Here is a 9,546-nt window from a genome sequence, read left to right as displayed (position 1 = left end):
TGCCCAAATCCATCTCTGGAGTTTCCAAGCCCAATTAAACAAGAAAAAACCCAAAGTGCTGGAGGAACTCAACGGACCAGGTAGCATCTGTGGAGGTGACCCATCTTTAGTAATACCTAGTAAGGGGGAGAAAGCTGGAAAACAGATGGGTGTGGGATTAAGTGATAGGTGGAAACAGGTGAGGGGGGGTTTTGATTCGTATGTGGGTGGAGAGAGGGTAGAGATGAAAAGGAGACAACAGCTTGTCAAATAAGAGAAAAGCAAAGCCAGAAAGGATGGAGGTGGGAGGAGAAATGGGTGCACTACAGCAAACTTTGGAAAAGGGGGGAGGGGTGGGGGCATTGTAGGTGAAAACAAGCCTTCCTGCCGCGAACCAGTCTATGGTGACACCACAGTGGGGCCCGTGCATTATCCTCGCCACTAACGCACTCCCTTTTGTTTTGTGATCGATTATTAACATTAATATTTACAGTACAAAATAAATCAAAACAAAACCCACCACCATAATACAAGTCAAACAAATACGTTAAATAAACTCTTACACAACTATATCACCATCCGTTGACTTCCAACCCACGCGGAAATCCCCGCAGTGCGCCCGTGGACAGAGCGTGGTCCATCTCTAGTACCACCCGGGCATCTGACGCCCCTTGTCCTTGCAGTGCAGGGTTGGTTCACTTACTCATGAGACTTACTCACGAGTCACGGCTGGCTCCCTCTGGCTCAGCCAGCGGAGCCCCAAGCTGTGGTCTTCCACTCCCTTCCCCACACAAGCACTCGGGCGGGCTCCTTGCGTTGTCCCAGCAGTCGTTCAGGCTGAGCTTTAATCGCAGCCCACTTAAAGGCCCTTCATCACTGGCATCTCTCGGAAGGTCCTGACCCGCAGAACTCCCGGGTTCCTATTAAACTTGCCCCCTTCACCTTAAGCCTATGCCACCTTACCAACAACTAGAGAGCAGTCCTGAACTACTACCTACTTCATTAAAGAAAGCTAATGGCGGTTGTACAGGGCCCTGGTGAGACCACATCTGGAATATTGTGTGCAGTTTTGGTCTCCTAATTTGAGGAAGGACGTCCCAGTTGCTATTGAGGCAGTGCAGCGTAGGTTCACCAGGTTAATACCCGGGATGGCGGGACTGTCATATGAGGAAAGATTGGAAAGACTGGGCTTGTATTCACTGGAGTTTACAAGGATGAGAGGGAATCTTCTCATATCATATCATATCATATATATACAGCCGGAAACAGGCCTTTTCGGCCCTCCAAGTCCGTGCCGCCCAGCGATCCCCGCACATTAACACTATCCTACACCCACTAGGGACAATTTTTACATTTACCCAGCCAATTAACCTACATACCTGTACGTCTTTGGAGTGTGGGAGGAAACCGAAGAGCTCGGAGAAAACCCACGCAGGTCACAGGGAGAACGTACAAACTCCTTACAGTGCAGCACCCGTAGTCAGGATCGAACCTGAGTCTCCGGCGCTGCATTCGCTGTAAAGCAGCAACTCTACCGCTGCGCTACCGTGCCGCCCAGAGAGACGTATAAAATTATAAAAGGACTGGACAAGCTAGATGCAGGAAAAATGTTCCCAATGTTGGGGGAGTCCAGAACCAGGGGACACGCAGTCTAAGAATAAAGGGGAGGCCGTTTAAAACTGAGGTGAGAAGAAACTTTTTCCACCCAGAGAGTTGTGAATTTGTGGAATTCTCTGCCACAGAGGGCAGTGGAGGCCAATTCACTGGTTGAATTTAAAAGAGAGTTAGATCGAGCTCTAGGGGCTCGTGGAATCAAGGGATATGGGGAGAAGGCAGGCACGGGTTACTGATTGTGGATGATCAGCCGTGATCACTGTGAATGGCGGTGTTGGCTCGAAGGGCCGAATGGCCTCCTGACCTATTTTCTGTGTTTCTATGAGACCCTCGGACTATCTCTGGTCGGACTTTACAGACTTTATCTTGCACTAAACGTTATTCACTTTAACATGTTTCTATACACTATGGGTGGCTCGATTGTAATGCGAGACGATAGGACTTTATTTATCCCAGGAGGGAAATTGATCAAATTAATCACGTATTGTCTTTCTACTGACTGGTTAGCAAACAGCAAAAGGTTTACATTGTACCTCGGCACACATGACAATAAACTAAATAAACTCTAGTTCTCAATTTCTTCAACTCTGCGTAAAGGAATCTGTGAATTCACGCTATCTATTCTCCTCGTGATTTTATACACCTCTGTAAAATCTCCCCTCGGCTTTCTACACTCCAAGAAATAAAGTCCTAGCCTGTTCAAACACTCCCTATAGGTCATGTTCTCGAGTGCTGGTAATATCCTCGTAAATCTTCTCTGCACCCTTTCCAGCTTAACGGCATTTTCCTGTAGTAAGTTGACTAAAGCTGGAACACTGGATTCCAAGTGTAGCCTCACGAATGTGTGCAATATAACGTCCTAGTTTTCTGCACTCATTTCCATGACTGCTGAAGGCCAATGTGCCAATAGACTATTTCACCGCCCCATCTACCTGTGACACCACTTTCAACGAATGATGTATCTGCACTCATGGATCCCCAAAATGCAAATAGTTATTGATTTGTTTTAAGCAGTTAATGTGTTTTGAGTGAATTGCTATCCAGTTTATGAAGAAGTCACTCTACTTCAAACAGCGCAGTGGCGCAGCTGGTAGAGCTGCTGTCTCACCTCGCCAGAGACCCGGTTTCGATTCTGACCTCCGGTGCTGCGTGGAAATTATGTGATTGTATGGACTTCCTCCCACATTCCAAAGACGTGCGGGCTTTGTAGGTTAATTGGCCCTCTGTAAAGTGTGTAGGGAGTGGAGCAGAAGAGAACTAGTGTGAACGAACGGGTGATCGATGGTCGGCGTGGACTCGCTGGGCCGAAGGGCACATTTCAATGCTGCATCTCAAGTCAAGTCAAATTTATTTGTCACATACACATACACGATGTGCAGTGAAATGAAAGTGGCAATGCCTGCGGGTTGTGCACAAAAAGAATTACAGTTACAGCATATAAATAAAGTTAATAAGTTACTATTAGTGTCGACAAAACCTAAACTAAACTAAATAATGCCAGGTGCTACCTTACCCCGACAAACTCACTGAACCCAACACGTTATTGAAAAGGTAGATAACCGCTGGAGTAACTCAGCAGGTCAGGCAGCATCTGTGGAGAAAACGGATAGGCGGCGTTTTGGGTTGGAACACTTCTTCAGTCCCGATCCCAAACGCCACCTATTCATTTTCTCCAGAGATACCGTCTGACCTGCTGAGTTACTCCACCATCTTTGGTATAAACAAGTTTATTTTTTATTGCGTAACTTTAAAATATATATATATCACAATTTAAGTGCTGTTATTCCGCTGAATCTTCAATAATGCTGACTTTTTGTGGGAAATCATGGAAACAAACCGCATTGGACGTTAAGCAGCTATCCTTCCCGTCATATCAATTTGAGAAACATAGGGGGAAAAAGGCGCAGGAGGAGGCCATTCGGCCCTTCGAGCCAGCACCGCCATTCAATGTGATCATGGCTGATCATTCTCAATCAGTGCCCCGTTCCTGCTTTTTCCACACATCCCTTGATTCCTTTAGCCCCAAGAGCGAAAACTAACATCCAATGAATTGGCCCCCACTGCCTTCTGTGCCAGAGAATTCCACAGAATAGAGAAACGTGCAAGCCGTGAACCTTTAGCGTGACTTGCAGGCGGGGGTTGGGTTAAGGATTAGGCGGGGAGTTGGTATCAAAGCGGCCGGCTCCTGGACCCTGTGTTTCCTCCAGGGCGCGTTTCCGCTCCTTGCAGCTGTTCTTCCCTTAATTATCCCATCTCCTCTGACAAATCCACTCAGGTCGCTCACACTCCCGAGGGGAGGGAGCTGTCACGTCGGTAAAAGCCCGAGTACTGGCTCAGAACCACTCTGACAAAGTCACACTGGCGCCGCCCACTCTAAGTAGGTCTCGGGAATGATGCCAGATCGGGGTGTAGCAGAAATATAGAGATTGCTCCAGTTAACTCCGCGCTGTTGGACTGCTAATCCCTTGTTCTGCACATTGATCACCACTGCTGGATTGTCGACCGAAGAAGGCACCAGGAGGATCTTCGCCGCGATCCTGGCTTCAGAAAATGTAATCTGGAAACTGCTTGGTGCGTTTCCTCGCAGAAGCCTCAGCTTCGAGCAAAGGTATCTGTCTTTGCCCAGCCGAAGGTAAAATGACTTCAAGTGGCCCGCTTGTTTGTGTGTTGCTATAGCTGTGACCGTGCGGATTAACAATAGAAAGCGGGCAATCGCCGCCTGGTTCCCACTGCGCCCGCGAGTCTACGTGAACCTAATTGGGCTTGGAGGGGCGTCATTATGTTTTTTAACTCTCTATTGTGGACGTTGCAAAGGTTATTCTCTGCTGGTGTCGGACTGAGAAACTTCGCCTTCCCCCCCTCCCCACTCCCCATTCTCCCTCTCCCCCTCCACTCCCCACTCTCCCCCTCCCCTCTCCCCACTCCCCTCCCCAATCTCCTCCACTCCACATCTCCCCCTCCCCACTCTCCCCTCCCCACTCTCCCCTCCCCACTCTCCTCCACTCCCCTCTCCCCTCTCCCCACTCCCCTCTCCCCACTCCAATCCCTCCCCACTCCCCTCTCCCCACTCCCCACTCCCCTCTCCCCACTCCCCTCTCCCCACTCCCCTCCCCACTCCAATCCCTCCCCACTCCCCTCCCCACTCCAATCCCTCCCCACTCCAATCCCTCCCCACTCCCCACTCCCCTCTCCCCACTCCCCACTCCAATCCCTCCACACTCCAATCCCTCCCCACTCCAATCCCTCCCCACTCCCCTCCACACTCCAATCTCTCCCCACTCCAATCCCTCCCCACTCCCCTCTCCCCACTCCCCACTCCAATCCCTCCCCACTCCAATCCCTCCCCTCTCCCCACTCCAATCTCTCCCCACTCCAATCTCTCCCCACTCCAATCCCTCCCCACTCCCCACTCCCCTCTCCCCACTCCAAACCCTCCCCATTCCAATCTCTCCCCACTCCAATCCCTCCCCTCTCCCCACTCCCCACTCCCCTCTCCCCACTCCAATCCCTCCCCACTCCCCTCCCCACTCCAATCCCTCCCCACTCCAATCCCTCCCCACTCCCATCTCCCCACTCCCCACTCCCATCTCCCCACTCCCCTCTCCCCACTCCCCACTCCAATCCCTCCCCACTCCCCTCTCCCCACTCCCCTCTCCCCACTCCCCTCTCCCCACTCCAATCCCTCCCCACTCCCCTCCCCACTCCAATCCCTCCCCACTCCCATCTCCCCACTCCCCACTCCCATCTCCCCACTCCCATCTCCCCACTCCCCACTCCCCTCTCCCCACTCCAATCCCTCCCCACTCCCCTCCCCACTCCAATCCCTCCCCACTCCCCTCCCCACTCCCATCTCCCCTCTCCCCACTCCCCACTCCCATCTCCCCACTCCCCTCTCCCCACTCCCCACTCCCCTCTCCCCACTCCCCTCTCCCCACTCCCCTCCCCACTCCAATCCCTCCCCACTCCAATCCCTCCCCACTCCCATCTCCCCACTCCAATCCCTCCCCACTCCAATCCCTCCCCTCTCCCCACTCCCCACTCCCATCTCCCCACTCCCCTCTCCCCACTCCAATCCCTCCCCACTCCCATCTCCCCACTCCCCTCTCCCCACTCCAATCCTTCCCCACTCCCCTCTCCCCACTCCCCTCTCCCCTCTCCCCACTCCAATCCCTCCCCACTCCAATCCCTCCCCTCTCCCCACTCCAATCTCTCCCCACTCCAATCCCTCCCCACTCCCCACTCCCCTCTCCCCACTCCAAACCCTCCCCACTCCAATCTCTCCCCACTCCAATCTCTCCCCACTCCAATCACTCCCCACTCCCCTCTCCCCACTCCCCTCTCCCCTCTCCCCACTCCAATCCCTCCCCACTCCAATCCCTCCCCACTCCCCTCTCCCCACTCCCCACTCCAATCCCTCCCCACTCCCCTCTCCCCACTCCAATCCCTCCCCTCTCCCCTCTCCCCACTCCCCTCTCCCCACTTCCCTCTCCCCACTCCCCTCTCCCCACTCCCCACTCCAATCCCTCCCCACTCCCCTCTCCCCACTCCCCACTCCAATCCCTCCCCTCTCCCCACTCCAATCCCTCCCCTCTCCCCTCTCCCCACTTCACTCTCCCCTCTCCCCACTCCAATCCCTCCCCTCTCCCCACTCCCCTCTCCCCACTTCCCTCTCCCCACTTCCCTCTCCCCTCTCCCCTCTCCCCACTCCAATCACTCCCCTCTCCCCACTCCCCTCTCCCCACTCCCCTCTCCCCACTCCAATCCCTCCCCACTCCCCACTCCCCTCTCCCCACTCCCCACTCCCCTCTCCCCACTCCCCTCTCCCCACTCCCCACTCCCCACTCCAATCCCTCCCCACTCCCCACTCCCCTCTCCCCACTCCAATCCCTCCCCACTCCCCACTCCCCACTCCCCTCTCCCCTCTCCCCACTCCCCTCTCCCCACTCCCCTCTATCCACTCCCCTCTCCCCACTCCCCTCTTCCCTCTCCCCTCTCCCCACTCCAATCCCTCCCCACTCTCCTCTCTCCACCCAATGTATCTCCATGGGTTCTCAATCCGACCGCGTTTACCAGCCAGACAAGGCGCTGATTCAATAGGTCTGTGCGTAAGAGAAGCGAGCAGACGAGGAGCTGAAATGGTTCAAACTTGATTTTAATCTCAATTATCGCGGACGTTGAATGCAAGGCAATGGAGAAACAAGGAACCGCAGGTGCTGGTTTACGAAATAAAAAGACACAAAGTGCGGGAGTAACTCAGCGGGGTGGACTTTGTGTCTTATTTTAAATGCAGAACAGTTTCTCTCTGCAAAGATTGATGGGCTTCAAGTGTCTCCAATCGTGGACGGTATGAAGCCCCGATGATCACACAAGGTGTACACTATCGATTCACTGGGCGAGATTTTACTCCCTGTTTAAAGAGTCTAATCTGCTGTTAGAGATATTCAGGATGAGTCCAAATGTCGCTTGCTGGATGTAAGGGGTTAAACACCCCTCACTGTAGACGCGGCTCGGGGGGGAATCAGTTATACAGCGGAGTTAACAGTTTACAGTAGGGACAGAGATCCCGGCAAGGCGGGTAGACCAGGAACGAACTGCAGATGCTGATTGCTGGAGTAACTCAGCGGGTCAGGCAGCATCTCTGGAGAGAAGGAATGGGTAACGTGTCGCGTCTGAGGAAGGGTCTCGACCCGAAATATCACCCATCCATCCCTTCTCTCCAGAGATGCTGCCTGACCCGCTGAGTTACTCCAACATTTTGTGTCTAAGTCCGGCAAGACTCCAGGTTCGTGAGTAGCCGGACTAACTGGGGTAGAGCTAGGAACACTCCTTCCCGTCCTGCATCCCCACCACCTCACCCCCCGATCAAGGCCGGCCCAGTGGCAGCTGGCAAAGCCGCTGCCTCACGGCGCCAGAGACACGGGTTCGATCCTCACCTCGGGTTTGGTTTAGTTTACTGTTTATCATCACGTGTAGCGAGGTGCGGTGAAACGCTTTTGTTGGGCGCTAACCAGTCAGCGGAAAGACTACAATACACATGATTACAATCGGGCCATCCACAGTGTACACATACACGGTAAAGTCCAGTAAAGTCCGATTAAATATAGTCCGAGGGTCTCCAGTGAGGTAGATAGTTGTCAGAGCCGTTCTCTAGTTGTTGATGGGATGGTTCACTTTGCACGTTCTCCCTCTGAATGCGTGAGTTTCTTTACAGCGCTCCGGTTTCGATCACATGATCACATTGAATGGTGGTGCTGGCTCGAAGGGCCGAATGGCCTAGTCCTGCACCCATTCCTAGTGTGTAGCGAGTGGGTGAGAAAGTGGGATGAGTTGAGAAGTAGTGTGAGCGGGTGGTCGATGGTCGGCGAGGACTCGGTGGGCCGAATGGCCTGTTTCGTGCTGTATCAAAATCAATCAAAAACTACTCAGCAAGTTTGGATATCCGTATTGGATGGGTAGAAGATAGGATTCCACCCGCCTCACCTCACCTCTCCTCGCCTCACCTCACCTCACTAGCCCCGTCACCCGAGTCGCGATATCTAGCAGTTTGGACAAAGAAAATAAATATCAGTTCGGTTCAGTTTATTGTCACGTGTACATTTTTGTTGCAACCATTCACAAGTTCCGACTACATTCTGTCTCTGTCCCGCCCCCTCCCCTGACATCAGTCTGAAGAAGGGCCTCGACCCGAAACATCGCCCATTCCTTCTCTCCGGAGATGCTGCCCGCCTGTCCCGCTGAGTTACTCCAGCATTTTTGTGTGTACCTTACAAGTTCACAAGTCTTCTCTTCTTTCGTGTCCATCATCGATGTTTCAAATGTTCGGCCGGGCTCTTGCACAGTGGACTGACACCCTTCTCGTTTGCCTCCGCTAGATCTTTCAGGCAGCATTGGTCACCAAGGTAGACACGAAATGCTGGAGTAACTCAGCGGGTCAGGCAGCACCTCGGGTGGGAAGGGATGGAGAAGTGGTATCTTGGTAGACGTGGCATGGATTACACATGGTTCCACATTCACATTCTGTGTCTGCCGCATCTGCATAGCCCAATTTGCTCGAGTTATAGGAGTAGAATTGGACCATTCGGCCCATCGAATCCACTCCGCCATTCAATGGTGGTTGATCTCTGCCTCCTAATCCCATTTCCCTGCGTTCTCACTTGACAACTGAAAGGCAATCCACCATTGCAATCACGGGGAACGTTGGGGGGAGCGGGGGGGCAAATCATATTTAAATTCCGTTTGTTAGTACATAACTCACGGTGAGTGGAATAGATACAAACTTCGTTATAAGTAAGGACTCTCTGGTTTGCGTTAGTTTGCAAGTTCATGGGTTAAATGTGTTGCTGTGACAAATTTAGTTGGAGCCTTTGTCAATTATCATCAGATAGACACAAAATGCTGGAGTTACTCAGAGGGTCAGGCAGCGTCTCTGGAGAAAAGGGATAGGCGACGTTTCGGGTCAAGACCATTCAGGGTTAGTTTAGTTTAATGGTGGTTAGTTTAGTTTAATTACTTACAATGGAGTATGTAAGTAATACTGATCCATGGAATTAGATCATAGAAACATAGGACATAGAAACAGAAAAATAGGTGCAGGCCATTCGGTCCTTCGAGCCAGCACGGCCATTCAATGTGATCACATAGAAACATAGAAAATAGGTGCAGGAGTAGGCCATTCGGCCCTTCGAGCCTGCACCGCCATTCAATATGATCATGGCTGATCATCCAGCTCAGTAACCTGTACCTGCCTTCTCTCCATACACCCCGATCCATTTAGCCACAAGGGCCACATCTAACTCCCTCTTAAATATAGCCAATGAATTGGCCTCAACTACCTTCTGTGGCAGAGAATTCCACAGACTCACCACTCTCTGTGTGAAGAAATGTTTTCTCATCGCGGTCCTAAAAGACTTCCCCCTTATCCTTAAGCTGTGACCCCTGGTTCTGGATTTCCCC

At 52.4% G+C, this 9,546-nt stretch overlaps 1 protein-coding gene across 2 annotated transcripts in view; it reads left to right on the top strand.

Moving 5' to 3' along the window:
• Positions 1-3,983: 3,983 nt before the first annotated feature.
• nbl1 (NBL1, DAN family BMP antagonist) overlaps positions 3,984-9,546 on the top strand; it is a 30,739-nt gene continuing 25,176 nt past the window's right edge. The window contains exon 1 of one of the 2 annotated variants that reach the window (XM_078425083.1): positions 3,984-4,201. The gene's annotated coding sequence lies outside the window, so the exon portion shown is untranslated. Of the gene's footprint in view, positions 4,226-9,546 lie in introns of both variants that reach the window. The other variant, XM_078425082.1, reaches the window with a different exon arrangement.

The sequence above is a fragment of the Rhinoraja longicauda genome, chromosome 30, assembly GCF_053455715.1.
Source record: "Rhinoraja longicauda isolate Sanriku21f chromosome 30, sRhiLon1.1, whole genome shotgun sequence".
Taxonomy (NCBI): domain Eukaryota; kingdom Metazoa; phylum Chordata; class Chondrichthyes; order Rajiformes; family Arhynchobatidae; genus Rhinoraja; species Rhinoraja longicauda.
Note: the sequence above shows the minus strand (reverse complement) of the source record. Positions and strands in the feature narration are given on the sequence as shown.